The sequence below is a fragment of the Hordeum vulgare genome, chromosome 4H (assembly GCF_904849725.1).
Source record: "Hordeum vulgare subsp. vulgare chromosome 4H, MorexV3_pseudomolecules_assembly, whole genome shotgun sequence".
Taxonomy (NCBI): Eukaryota; Viridiplantae; Streptophyta; class Magnoliopsida; order Poales; family Poaceae; genus Hordeum; species Hordeum vulgare.
In genome coordinates, this window is record NC_058521.1 from 143,903,691 (window position 1) to 143,919,510 (window position 15,820).

Consider the following 15,820-nt stretch of genomic DNA (forward strand, 5'->3'; position numbering starts at 1 on the left):
GGCACATAAGAGGAGTTACAAAGGACATCTATGCTAGGTAGCTCATGATTACCTTGCTAGTTTGCTTGAATTATTATTGTTTCCACGTCAATAGCAAACTATTGTTTTGAATCTAATGGATCTGAACATTCAGGGCACATAAGAGGAGTTACAAAGGACATCTATTCTAGGTAGCATGAAAGCATCAGAAATTCATTCTTTATCACTTCCCTACTCGAGGACGAGCAGGAGTTAAGCTTGGGGATGCTTGATACGTCTCAAACGTATCTATAATTTTTGATGGTTTCATGCTGTTATCTTGTCATCTTTGGATGTTTTATGTACCTTTTATATCTTTTTTGGGACTAACTTATTAATGCAGTGCCAAGTGTCAGTTCCTGTTTTTTCAGTGTTTTTGGCTCTTTCCAGATCTGATTTTGGAACGGAGTCCCAACGGAATAAAATCCCCGAAATGATTTTTTCCCGAACGGAAGAAGATGAGGGGGCCTGTGGGCCAAGCCAGGAGGGCTCCAGGGAGCCCACAAGCCCCCACTCCGCCACCAGGGGGGCGGCGGTGGCAGGGCTTGTGGCCTCCCTGAGTGCCCCCTGACCTAGATCTTTGGCCTATATATTCCCTAAAATACAGCAAAAAATCAGGGGATCCACGAAAATACTTTTCCGCCACCGCAAGCTTCCGTTTCCGTGAGATCTCATCTGGAGACCCTTCCCGGCGCCCTGCCGGAGGGGACTTTGGAGTTGGAGGGCTTCTTCATCATCATCATTGCCCCTCCAATGACTCGTGAGTAGTTCACTTCAGACCTATGGGTCCGTAGTTAGTAGCTAGATGGCTTCTTCTCTCTCTTGGATCTTCAATACAAAGTTCTCGATGATCTTCATGGAGATCTGTCCGATGTAATATTCTTTGGCGGTGTGTTTGTCGAGATCCGACGAATTGTGGATTTGTGATCACATTATCTATGATATATATTTGAGTCTTTGCTGATTTCTTATATGCATGATTTGATATCCTTGTAAGTCTCTCCGAGTCTTGGATTTTGTTTGGCCAACTACATCTATGATTTTTGCAATGGGAGACGTGCTTGGTTTTGGGTTCTTACCATGTGGTGACCTTTCCGAGTGACAGTAGGGGCAGCAAGGCACACATTAAGTAGTTGCCATCAAGGGTAACAAGATGGGCTCTGTCATTGATATGAGATTGTCCATCTACATCATGTCATCTTGCTTAAGGCGTTACTCTGTTCTTTTGGACTTAATACACTAGATGCATGCCGGATAGCGGTCGACGTGTGGAGTAATAGTAGTAGATGCAGACAGTATCAGTCTACTTGTTTTGGACGTGATGCATATAGATATAATCATTGCCATAGATGACGTCACGACTTTGCGCGGTTCTATCAATTGCTCGACAGTAATTTGTTCACCCACCGTCTACTTGCTTTCATGAGAGAAGCCACTAGTAAACACTACGGCCCCCGGGTCTATTCACATCTATCGTTTCCACTTTCGCTTTTACTTTGCTTTGTTACTTTGTTGCTTTCACTTCTCACTTGGCGAACAATCTATAAGGGATTGACAACCCCTTCATAGCGTTGGGAGCAAGCTTTTTGTCTTTGTGCAGGATCTTGGGATACTCCTCCACTGGATCGATACCTTGGTTCTCAAACTGAGGGAAATACTTACCTCCACTGTGCTACATCACCCTTTCTGCTTCGAGGGAACACCAACGCAAGGCTCCAAGGCCACGGTTGAAATCCTTTGCATATTTGCCCAGGAAGTCCCTTAAGGCGTAGCCATAGCAGAAGGATTCCTCGTGCCATCGACACGACTATTCCTGGCGCCGTTGCCAGGAAAGCACAGCTGACATTAGAGTCTTATACCAAAAACCACAAAAAAATAGTTTCTTTGTTCTTGCTTCTTGTTGCAGCTATGGGTTCCACTGAAAACACCAAGTTGTGTGACTTCACTAGTCACAACAACAATGACTTTATCTGCACTCCTATTGCTGATCCCGCCACTGAGGCGACCTCCTATGAGATTAAACCTGCTTTACTGAACCTTGTTATGAAAGATCAATTCTTCGATGCTGGAGATGATGCTACTTTGCACTTGAATAATTTTGTTGACCTTTGTGATATGCAAAAATATAAAGAAGTAGATGGTGATATTGTTGAACTTAAGCTTTTTCCTTTCTCCTTGAGAGGAGAGACTAAAGTGTGGCTTCAATCTTTGCCTAGGAATAGCATAGATTCTTGGGATAAGTGCAAAGATGCTTTTATTGGGAAGTATTACCCGCCTGCTAAGATTATCCACTTGAGAAGTAACATTATGAATTTTAGGTAACTGGATAATGAACACGTTGTCCAAGCTTGGGAACGTATGAAATCTCTTGTTAAGAATTGCCTTACACATGGTTTGACTACTTGGATGGTTATCTAAACTTTCTATGCAGGATTGAACTTTACCTCATGGAATCTGTTGGACTCGGCCGTGGGAGGAACCTTTATGTCAACTACACTTGGTGCTGCCATGAAACTATTGGACGAGATGATGACAAATTATTCTCCATGGCACACCGAGAGAGCTCCAACTGGTAGGAAGGTAAACTCTGTTGAGGAGATCTCCTCCTTTAATGATAAGGTTAACATGATCATGACTTTACTTACTAAGCAATCTCCTATTGATCCTCATGATGTTCCTTTAAATTCCTTGGTTGCTCAAGAAAGAGTGCAAGTTGATGTTAATTATATCTCTAGGAACAACTTTCATATTAATGCCTATAGGAGTAATTTTGGTAGCAACCCTAGACCGTTCCCATCCAACAACTATGGGAACAACAACACTTATCCTAGCACCAAAAACTCCACTTCTGAATTAGAGAGCATGCTTAAAGACTTTATCACTTCTCAAAAAGCCTTCAACAAGAGTGTAGAAGAGAAATTAGAAAAAATAGATAGTCTCTCTTTGAAGGTAGACAACATAGCTCATGATGTAGAGATGCTTAAAATTAGAACTTCCCCCCTTGAGGAAAGGAAAACCACACCCATGAATGCTATCCAAGTCCAAATTAATGAGAACATAAGAATGCTAGTCAAACTTAAGGATAGATGGGCTAGAGAAAAAGAAGAGGAATATATGATTAAGAGACTTCCTACACACACTACCCTTGCTACTATACAAGTTGTTGAGGATCTCAAATCTATTAACACCCATCACATCCCTAGTCCCAATGGACCTATTAATGGTCATGCTAATACCTCAACTTTAGGACAAGAAGGTCCTTTGAACTTAGAGACTACCCAAAGAATGAGCTTAGATGACATCACCACCACTTTAATTAATGGTAGTAATCTTGATTTTGATAATTGTAGTCTTTCCGAAGTTATCACCTTTTTGCAAACAATGGCTAAAGACCCCCACACTAGTACAGTAGTACACTCAATATTGCCTTCACCGAGCATATTACCAATGCTCTTATCAAAACTAGGGAGGAGAAGCTCAAGCTAGAGACTTATATTCCTGCAAAACTAAAAGATGGTTGGGATCCTATGGTCAAAATCAAATTGAATAAGATCTCTTGCTTTCCTTTATGTGATGTTGGAGCTAGTGCCTCTGTTATGCCCAAAATAATGTATGTTATGCTTGATTTGAAACCTTATGATTAATGTTCTTTTGGTGTTCGTTTTGTTGATTCTTCCATAAAGAAACCTTTAGGGAGAATTGATGATGTGCTTATTGTTGTCAATGATAATTATGTTCTAGTTGATTTTCTTATTAGGGACATTGAGTGCGATCCCTCATGTCCAATTATTTTGGGACGTCCTTTTCTCCACACCGTTGGTGCTATCATTGACATGAAATAAGGGACCATTAAATTCCAATTTCCCCTTAAAAAGGGAATGGAACACTTCCCTCGAAAGAATATTAAGTTACCTTATGACTCCGTTATTCAGGCAAGTTATTCTTATGGCCTTGATAATACTTGATCTTTTTTGCATCATGCCTAGCTCAAAGACATAAAAGAAAGAGCTTGTTGGGAGGCAACCCAATTAGTTTTTACTTTCAGTTTTAGTGTTCTTGATGCTTGTTAATACTGTAGCAACATCATTGTATCTTTATTTTCAATCTTTGTGCCAAGTTTTAGCCTCCGATTGCAAGAAAGTTCAAAAGTTGTGACATGCTGTCGAGAAACAGATTCTGTCTGCTTCACGGAAAAATTCACCAAAAATCACCAGATCATCTTTTTTATCTGAATTTGTATGAAAGCATGCTCTATATAATTTTCTTTCTGGCATATGTACTGAGTTTTTTTATTTGAGTTGGAGAAGTTTCCAGAAAAAATTATTTACTACTTGTTCTATTTTTCCCAGATTCTGCCTTGTTTTACGTTTTCATTGTTTTGCAAATCTTAAGCTTGCTTTTCCTTTGCAAAAACCTTTTGGCAATCTTGAGACATAGTTGATATTCATGAAAATCATTATTTCTAGTAGAGAATAAATTATTTTATTATGGGCACTAACCACTCTAATCAGCTTATGATGAGTTTTGTATGAAGGGAGTTTTCAAGTATGCGATGGAAGATGATGAAAGAAGATCTAGGAGTGTCAAGTGCTCAAGCTTGGGGATGCCCCCATGCACCCCCCAAGAAATATTCAAGGAGACTCGAGTGTCTAAGCTTGGGGATGCCCCCGTGCATCCCCTTCTCCATCAACAATCATCAGTTCGTCCTTCTCCATGCTATATTTTTATCACTTCATATGTTATGTGCTATGCTTGGAGCGTCCCGCTCTTTACTTTCTAGTTTGTTTTAGTTTTTCTTGCTGGTCATAACAATTTGGAACCTTCCCTTCTTTCTTTGGGAGAGAAACACGCTCCACTCCACCCTAGAACACAACATAGGTTTTCATGCTTATCTTTTTGTGTGTTCATTATCTTTTCATAGCTGTTGTCATGCTTAGCTCTTAGTTTTCATGCTTTATCTTTTTAAGAGATTTTACTTAGGTTGCTTTGGAACTCTCTTGAGTTATCATGCTTATCTTGTTTAGAGAGTTGGCTTGTTGCACTAAGTTGTGTGTCTTGGATGAGTAGGTAATTGAGGTTGCTATTTAAGTATAGTACTAACTTGCAATAGTTTTGAGGTATTGATTTGAGTAATGTTTGGACTATTGGTATCAAGAGCTTGAGCCTATTAGTGATAGGTGTCGTATTTTGGGAAATCTGTGTGTTCTTTAAGAAAAAATAGTTGAGAACTCTAGCTACTAGATGGATCGCTAACCTCTGGAGGGGTTTGAATATATAGAGTACCCTCACGTGATCATGGGTCGAGGATGCGCAAGTATAACCAAACCCCCAAACACTCCTCCTCGGGGTACTTGTCTCTTTGTGAATCTCCTAACTAGATAGAGAGTTACCGATGATAAGTGCATGAGTTCTTCGGACTAATGTGAGTATTTGATTGTTGGCACTTCCACCATCCATATTTTGTAAGCCTCTTCCGTACCGTGCATTGCCCTTTCTCATCTTGAGAGTTGGTGCAAACTTCGCTGGTGCATCCAAACTTGATCTTCATGTCATACATGCTTTTGCTTGATCGAGGAGTTGCATGCTAGTTGGGCCTTGCCCTTATTATTGCTACATGACGCGCTAGTTTCATTGCATATCCTGCTACGCTAACAGAGGCATACATTTTCATACATCATGATTGTTTTCATTTGTCTGTATTCTGAGTATTTCTTATAAAGTGTGAAGATCTTCTTTTATTCTCGTAAAACATAGAGTGTTGCCCTTAAGTGAGGAAAAGATCCCAAAGAGGACAAATTAAAAGATCCCAAAAGAGGACACATGAAAAGATCCCAAAGAGGACAAATGAGAGATAAATAGAAAGAGCCAAAGAGGCCACCAAAAAAAGAAGGAGAAAAAGAAAAAAAAGAAGGGGGCAACACTACTATTCCTTTTGAAAGATCCACACTCGTACTCCATTGTTATATTTTTACTCCATAGAGATTATCATTCATGCATAACTATGTGGGGACCCTTACACTATAGAACTTGGCTTGTATATTCCAATGATGAGCCTCTTCAAATGAGCTCTAGGTCTTCATGAGCAAGCAAGTTGGATGCACCCCCACTAGTTCCATTGTAGAGCTTACCTTAGATCATATGTGCAATCCCTACTCCTCACATCATATCTATCATTTGGCTTGCTCTCGCCTATGGTTGTCCACATTGATGTGAGCCTTTCACACCTTTTTTGTCTTCGTTCCCCATCATTATTCTCTTTGACATCCTAAGGGACAACATATCTTTCTTGCGCTCATCCATTGCATCAATGCTCAAAGTCGAAAGGGAGAGGATCATTTTGACTTGTGCCTAACTAGTGGTCTGGGGATGAGTCAAAATAAGATTCCGAAGGAGACCAAGTGTGAAGTTTTAGTAGAATGAGTTCTCAATTAAACTACAAAATACTTTTATGCTCTAAACCCATCTCCCACATCTTGCACACAAACACCATTTGGAGACATTCGAGTCACGGATAACGAGAGCTATTTCACCTTTATGTTCTTACTTTTCTATTTTCAATACTAAATATAGACTCTTGCTTGTTATTGTCTTGGCTTGAATTGGATATCTTACATGCTTTACTTTGAAGTTATTATATGTGTGTTAGCATGTCACCACAGAAATTATTTGTGTTATCATTTACCTACTCGAGGACGAGCAGGAATTAAGCTTGGGGATGTTGACACGTCCCAAACGTATCTATAATTTCTGCTTGTTCCATGATCTTTTGGGTGACATTGTTGTATGTTTTGCTACACGTTTATACCTTTTTACACATATTTGGACTAACCTACTAACTCAGTGCACCCAGTGCTAGTTTCTGTCTGCTAATGTCTTTTTCGCAGGGACTTTTACCCAAATTTATAGAGTCCCCAAGATCCCGCGAAAAATATATAAAAATCAGCGTGACGGAAGCTTCACGAGCACCAAAGATGGTCCAGAGGGGAGCCAGGGCCTGCCCAGGAGGCCTCCGTGCGCGGCCTACCCCCTGGTCGCACCAGCAGGTCACCTGGGTGGGGCCCACCTCCTCTGGTGCCCTCCTTCGGCCTATATTTACCTCTCCGATAGGAAACCCTTCCATCAGATCCAGAATAGCGAATTTCTCCATCGTTCCGCTGCCGCAGCGCTTCCGAGATCGGGAGCGTCAGAAGACCTCTTCCCGGCACCGTGCCGGAGGGAGGATTGACCTCCGGGAGCTTCTCCACCATCATGGACGCTTCCCGGACGTGCCGTGGGTAGTCCTCCTTGGACCATGGGGCCATGACCAGTATCTATGTGATGTCTTCTCTCCAATCTTGTGCTTCAGTGTTTAGCCATTGTGAGGTGCCCTACATGATCAAGGCATTGATAACCCACAAGTATAGGGGATCGCAATAGTTTTCGTGGGTAGAGTATTCAACCCAAATTTATTGATTCGACTCAAGGGGAAGCCAAAGAATATTCTCAAGTATTAGCAGTTGAGTTGTCAATTCAACCACACCTGAAAAATTTAGTATCTCAGCAAAGTATCAGTAGCAAAGTAGTATGATAGCAGTAGTAGAAACATTAACCAGTAGCAGCAAAGTGACAGCACTAGCAGCAAAGTAACAACAGTAGCAACAGAGTAACAGTAGCAGCAGTGACAGCAGTAGCGGCAAAGTAATGTAGCAAGGACCAGTAGGAAAAACTCGTAGGCATTGGATCGGTGATGGATGATTATGCCGGATGCTATTCATCATGCAACAGTTATAACACGGAGAGATACGTAACTAGCTCCAGTTCGTCAATGTAATGTAGGCATGTATTCCGTATGTAGACATACATGCTTAGGGAAAAGAACTTGCATGACATTTATTGTCCATCCCTCCCGTGGCAGCGGGGTCCTAATGGAAACTACGGGATATTAAGGTTCTCCTTTTAATAAAGAACCGGACCAACGCATTAACACTTAGTGAATACATGAACTCCTCATACTATGGTCATCTCCAGGAGTGGTTCCGGCTATTGTCACTCCGGGGTTGCCGGGTCATAACACATAGTAGGTGACTACAACTTGCAAGATAGGATCAAGAACACACATATATTGGCGACAACATGATAGGTTCAGATCTGAAATCATGGCACTCAGGCCCTAGTGACAAGCATTAAGCGTGGCAAAGTAGTAGCAACATCAATCTTAGAACATAGTGGATACAAGGGATCAATTCCCGTCAAAACTAACTCGATTACATGATACATCTCCTCCAACCCATCACCGTCCAGCAAGCCTACAATGAGATTACTCACGAATGGTGAAGAGCATCATGGAATTGGCGATGAAGGAAGGTTCGTGATGACGATGGCGACGATCTCCCCTCTCCGGAGCCCAGAACGGACTCCAGATCTGCCCTCCAGATGAAGAACATGAGGTGGCGGCGCCTCCGTATCGTAAAATGCGATGAACTCTTCTTATTGATTTTTTCCGGACGAAAGGGACTAAATAGAGATTGTTTTGGAGGCGGTGGAGTCTTGTGGGCCCCACAAGCCTGCCAGGCGCGGCCAGGGGGGCCCACGCCTGGTGGGCTTATGGGCTCCACGCTCCACTTCCTCCGCTGATTCTTGCACTAGTATTTTTTATATATTCCAAAAAAAATCTCCGTAAATTTTCAGGTCATTCTGAGAACTTTTATTTGTGCGAAAAAACAACACCATGGCAATTCTGCTGAAAAGAGCGTTAGTCCGGGTTAGTTCCATTCAAATCATGCAAATTAGAGTCCAAAACAAGGGCAAAAGAGTTTGGAAAAGTAGATACGATGGAGATGTATCAACTCCCCCAAGCTTAAAACCTTGCTTGTCCTCAAGCAATTCAGTTGACAAATTGAAAGAGACAAAAGAAAGCCTTTTACGAACTCTGTTTGATCTTGTTGTTGCAACTATGTCTAACTCATAACCAGAATTTCAGCAAGATCACAAGCAAACCACATAAGCAAATGACATCTAGGTCTCACGCTAAACTCATATCAATGGCATAATCAACTAGCGAGCAAATAATAATAAGTCTCAAACATCAACACTTCAATCAAAACAATCATGAAGTAGTACGTACAGATGGTATCTCGCTAGCTCTTTCTGAGACTGCAAACCATAAATGCAGAGCACCTTCAAAGACCAAGGGCTGACTAAACATTGTAATTCATGGCAAAGAAGATCCAGTCAAAGTCATACTCAATCACAGTTAAAAGCAAAGCAATAAAAATGACAGAGGTGCTCTATAATTGGTGCTTTTATAAGAAGAGGATGCTCAACAGGAACATAAATAGACAGGCCCTTCGCAGAGGGAAGCATTGATTTGTAGAGGTGCCAGAGCTCAAGCTTTGGGTGGCATGCTTTCATTGTCAACGCAATGACCAAGAGTTTTCATCATCTTCCACGCTACACATGCTATAGGCGGTTCCCAAACAGAAAAATAAAGTTTTGACTCCCCCACCACCGATCAATCACACTCCACGACTAGCCGAATACTCGGGTGCCGTCCATACCACCATCAATCCAGGGGTAGTTTTGTTTGTAATTATCTTTTCGATTTGAGCACGGAACTGGGAATTCCAATTACTGGCCCCTTTCTCGTGAATGATAGTGAATAAACACATATCGAGGATAACACGCCTAGCATGGAAGATACTGATTGTCGTGGTTTTTTCACGGCAGATGTCCTCGTGAAAGGACTTGATACTCGAGCCATCGCACCTTGGTGGCGACTCAAAGGGGTTAAGCGGGAGAGACACAGCGATTTACCTAGGTTCGGCCCCTCGAGAGGAGGTAATAGGCTACGTCATGCTTTTGTGTGTATTGATATGGATTTGATTACAAGGGAGGCGTAACTCGCCTAAACCTAGCACTCGATGATTTCTAACCTCTCCTTTGTCCCCCAGGACCTCGCCTTTATATACAAGTCGATTCCCTAGGGTTTACAAGGATTCCTTCCTTTCTACAACTCATGACCATTGCGATCTCTAAATCGCCATCTTCCAAAGCTAGGAGACCCGCCAAGAGCCATACTCGTCGTGCGACCTTGATTCGGCCAAAACAGGGCCCAACTAAACACTTGGATGAATCGCCCAACGGATAACCCGGCCCAACTAGGGCGGGTCATCCACAGGTTACATCCCCAACATTAGGCCCCAAATTGACTTGAACATTTCTTCTTCACGCCAATACCTTTGCTCTATTGAGGGCGATTCATTCCCTATTTTTCTTCATCTGTCAAAAAATTGTTCACCCGCCATCGCCTTTGGGCACTGACAATCCCTTAAGTCGCTAGATCATTACTAACTGGCCTTTTCTTATTCCTCTTTTTTCGGGAAGACCGCCACAACTCCAATGGATCTTTAGCGCATTGTTATCCCGAAATTTTCGGCGCACATTTATAGCGAATCTTTTATCCCCCGGCGGTTCCCGCTCATGGCGCCTCGATTCCAGCACCTGCCTTGATAAATAGGCCGGGGGGACAGAACTAGCGCTTCCCACCTACCAGTCCTATCACCTTCCTCCCCACCGGCGCAGCGAGAAAACCGCATCGCCCCGAGGAATCCGTCGCCGACCGTGCTTTCGGCCTTCACGTGACGAGCTTTGGTGCCGCCCGTGGGCTTTCGCCATCGTCCATTCTCGTGCCGCAACCAACACATCCGCCATCGTCATCGTTGACCACATTGCCGTCGGTCACTTCGCCATTCACCATGAACTTCGCCGCCGCCGGAAACCTCTTCGCTCGACGGGACGCCCGTGCTTCTTCAGCAAACCCCATCACCGTCGGCTCTTCTCACCCGACAGCATCAGGTTAGGCTTCCACCTATCCTTAGGAGTAGATTTACTCTCCGCTTGAACTTCCGCCATTGCCGTATTCTTGAAGCTCCTTGAATATAGACGACATCTGCTCTGAATCGATTAGCACGAGTGTTGGTAGGAGAGCTAATGTTCCGAATATTTACTTATCCGTTGTACTCGTGAATCTTTGAAAATAATGTTATCACCAAGCAAAGGGCACATCTGATAATAAACTGTTGCGACCAGTCATTTTATTTAGGTTTTCTCATCTGTCTGGTAGATCCATTCCTTATTTACCGTTTCCAGAAAGTTGTTTTATAGTCTTCATCCCTTGGTACTTTAAGTGAAACGCCTTTACCATCTTCAGAACGTAGCTCTTGGGAATAGCCACACCTTCATAAGTCGCCATAGTGACCCAACTCGGCCCTTTGATCTGGCGGGTCAAACCCTTCTTTAATCAAAATACTCGGCCGGTTAAATGAACTGATTTCATCCCATACAGTAGGTGTCCAAGGCTTGTAATATCGTACTTTACTTATTTGTAGCATGGGCGCCGTCTTCAAAAGTGACTGGCTTCCTACCAAGGTTGATGACTCCATATTAGCCGATTATGTGAAAACGGGGAGCTTGGATCCTCAGGATGTTATTGGCTGGCGCACCGGGTTCGGAGAAGATCTCCCTAACCCCAAGGAAGGGGAAATAATCGTTTTTGTTGAACACCTGGAGCGAGGTTTTAAGCCGCCGGTTCAAAGTTTCTTAGGGACGCCTTGACTTTCATGAACGTCCGTCTCCAGGATCTGGGACCCAATTTCATAATTAATTTGTGCCAATTCCAAGTTCTCTGTGAGGCTTATCTGCGAATCGAGCCTTCTGTCCCTTTATTCTGGCATTTTTTTCATCTGAATCGCCAAACGGAATTCCACAACGGCCCCAGCTTGGAACTTGGTGGCGTCAATGTCCAGCACTGCAGGGATAGCCCATTCCCCTCACTCACCATGCCTAGCCATCCCAAAGGCTGGGGCGAGTCTTGGTTTTACTGTCAAGAGACGTCTCCTGCTGGCGAGAACAAGCTTCTGGGTTACAGGCCAACTCGCCTTCCGACCAACTTCAAGCTTCCAGACAAGCTTACCGAGGAGGAGGAATCGGAATTCATCCCAATATTATCTGAATTAAGATCTTTGACGAACAACGGTCTTACCGGGGTCGACCTAATCCGCTGTTGGGTTGAATGGCGTATCCTCCCTCTGAGCCGCCGGGATGGTCTGATGTGTGAGTTTGATGGCACCCTGGATCATCCTCAATGCTATTTCCGCACAGCTTTAACGGAAAAGGATATTGTCACCATTAACAAAAAGCTGACTGGCGAGCCTGCGGGAAAATGCGGCCAAATCGGCCTTAAGCCTTTCTGCAAAATTAACCCGGCGCCCAAGGTAAACAAACCTAACCCGCCTTTGGTCTTTATTCTTTATGCTTCATTTGTATTGTGGTTTCGTAACGTATGCCATTTCAGAAAGGCGATAAGTTCTGGTCCAGGAAGCCCAAAAAGCAAGCCATGAAAAGTGTCAAGCCGCCCTCAAAGAAAACCAAGGGTAAGGGCAAATCTGTTGCAGCTGAACCATCCGAAGTTGACGAATCTCAAGTCGGCGATGCACTTTCGGAGGTAAAAATTCGTCTTTTTTTTCACTCGCCACCTATTACTGTTAGCCTTTGTATTTATATCTCTCCCTTTCCTTGAAATAGAATGAAGATAACGAAAGCCAGGAGGACTCTTTTGAGGTAATTTCTGTTTCCTCCGATTCATCTTCTTCTCCACCTAAGCCGGCCAGGCGAATTTGTGGGAAAGTTCCCTTCTCACATCCAAATGCTTATTTGGACCCAAATTTCCTACTGAAGAAAGCACAGCATGCCGCAAACCGGAAAACACGAAGTCACTCCGGCGATCTCGTATCTGGCTTACCACCAACGAACAAAAGAAAACCAAGCGAGGTACTCTTATGAGTAACCATTCTTCATCTTTCTTTGGATCACGCTTGTAACCCGCCTGTATTATTGACGTATAATTCTTGCAGAACTCTCCTCCCACTTCTGGCGACTCAGTGATGTCGACACTTCCACCAATGATTCGAGTTCCGGGGTAAGTCTTTTGATAACCTTGCCTTGACTTTTGAGAATAACGAGCTTTTCAATTCTTTAACATGCTTATTCCCTTTTTTCAGGGCACAAGACAAGAAGAGGAAAACCAGTGGATCAACTCCTGATGCAACTTCAGAACCCACGAAAGAATCAACTCCAAGTAAAGACAATCCGGATCAGACTGAGCCTGCGATTTAAGTGGATCTTCCTGAGTCGCCGAAGGAAACAATGGACGCCCCTAAGCCGCCGAGCCCATTGACAACAACAGAAGACCCAGACGCTGTAGTTATTACTGGCTCTGGCTTTTCTAAGCCGGCGGCAACAGTTTTGTCCAAACATGTAGCATCCTCCTCTCAATCCATTCCCGAGTCTGGGCTCTCCAAGGCGAAACTTTCCGACTATGCAAATTTGGAGTTTAAGGAACTCTGCTCTGGCTTTGCAAGTTGCCTAGAGGCGAGCTATGAGATGGAGAAAAACCTGCTAAAGATGTTAAACAACAAACATGAGGTAAATTTTGTTATATTTATATTATTCCCATTAACCCCCACGGGTCGGGTCATCAGTAAAAAGATGAGTCGGGTCTTGAAAATTTAGAAAAAACTTCGCGAGCAGTAACCCCCAAGGGCCGGGTCATCAGTAAAAAGATGAGCCGGGTCTTGAAAAAATTTAGAAAAAACTTCGCGACCAGTAACCCCCAAGGGCCGGGTCATCAGTAAAAATATGAGTCGGGTCTTGAAAATTTAGAAAAAACTTCGCGACCAGTAACCCCCAAGGGCCGGGTCATCAGTAAAAAGATGAGCCGGGTCTTGAAAATTTAGAAAAAACTTCGCGACCAGTAACCCCCAAGGGCCGGGTCATCAGTAAAAAGATGAGCCGGGTCTTGATTTTTGTATAATTTCACCTGATAAAATTATACATTAGCCCCCAAGTGTCAGGGATATTGCTTTGCAGTAATTCTGAGACTTGCCCTTATTTTAAACTTTCAATAGGAAAACCTTGCTCAGACCGAATCGGCGCTGGGCGATTTAAGGAAAAACTTAGCTGGACAACAAGACGCCCGAGCTAAGTCGGAGGAAAAATGTCAATTGGCCTTGGCCGAACTGGTAAAACTCAAGGCCGAGTTGAAAGAAGCTCAGGCTGACCAAAATGCCGCCTTGAAGAGGGCAGAGAAAGCTGAAGCTAGGCTGGCCACCGTACAACAGGAATTGTCCGGCTTAAAGCGTCATATCTCCAACATGACGCAAGCCGTCTTTGGTAAGCTTTACTTAAACCTTTGATCTCCTCCTCTCTTTTTTGTTTTAAAATAACACTTATGATAAGTCGCTAATCATCATGATTCAGGTCCAAGAGCCGCCAACCTTCAAGAAGACTGTGTGTTGATGCTGAAGGCGATTCACACGCTGACACAGCAATTGTACACAGGCAGTGTCTTGACTGTTAAAGCTGTGATGGGTGCCAAAGAACCTATCACTTCCATCAAGAAGGTGCTTGGCTGCTTGTCCACACTTCCCCCTCAGATTGGCGAGTTAACTCGGTCAGCCGCTCGGAGAGGTACTCTGACTGCCCTGAGTCGCTGTTTGGTGTATGCTCCAGAAATCAACTTAGAAGAAGTAGCCGCAGGCTTTCCTCAGCTCAAGGACGATGGGTCCGAATTTGTTGAAGAGGACTATCAGCGAGTCGTCAAGGACTCTCGGCTGGCTGCAACTCAACTTGCCGCAAGCCTTGATTTAACAAAATACCAGGCGGCTTATGATAGCAGAAACAAGAAGGTCAGCCCGCCAACCTTCGTGACGACCAGTCTAACTCCTCGGCGACCCAAGAATCCTTTCGACTTGGAAGCAGACCTGGCATCAATTCTGACTGATGAAGATGACTTTGCTTCTTTGGCCAAGTGCAATTGGGTATTGGGCGACTTGCAAATCGAAGTCGGCCAGAGCTCACATCAGGATGATCCCGAGGTGCCAGCAAGGTAAATTTTATTGAATTTGGCCTGAGAGCCATGTAATAGGTCCTTTCTCCGTAAGTCAGTACTGTTTTTAATGATACCTCTTGCAAGAACCTTTATATCGCCCTTAAGGCGATTTGAAATATTTGACCCACCTTTTATAAGAGTCTTTTATAGCGCTTAATTTTCCATGGATGAAACAATTCTTATCACCCTCCTGTCTTAAGCTTTGAGAATAGCATATGTGAAAACAAATAAACTATAGATATTTTCAACAAGCATCAGAAAGAAAAGGATTAAAACCTTCAGGGTTATGCCACAACAAAAAATAGCAACAGTAATTTCGTCGGCTCATAAGGTCGCGACAGGGGGAGGCGAGTCAGAAAGCTCGTGACTCCACCCTAAACGCAGGTTTCGTCGGCTCATAAGGTCACGACAGGGGGAGGCGAGTCAGAAAGCTCGTGACCCCACCCTAAATGCAGGTTTTGTCGGCTCATACGGTCGCGATAGGGGGAGGCGAGTCAGAAAACTCGTGACCCCACCCTAAATGCAGGTTTCGTCGGCTCATAAGGTCGCGACAGGGGGAGGCGAGTCAGAAAGCTAGTGCACCCACCCTAAATGTGGGTTTCGTCGGCTCATAAGGTCGCGATAGGGGGAGGCGAGTCAGAAAGCTCGTGCACCCACCCTAAATGCAGGTTTCGTTAGCTCGTAAGGTCGCGACAGGGGGAGGCGAGTCAGAAAGCTCATGCACCCACCCTAAATGAAGGTTTCGTCGGCTCATAAGGTCGCGATAGGGGGAGGCGAGTCAGAAAACTCGTGCACCCACCCTAAATGCAGGTTTCGTCAGCTCATAAGGTCGCGACAGGGGGAGGCGAGTCAGAAAGCTCGTGCACCCACCCTAAA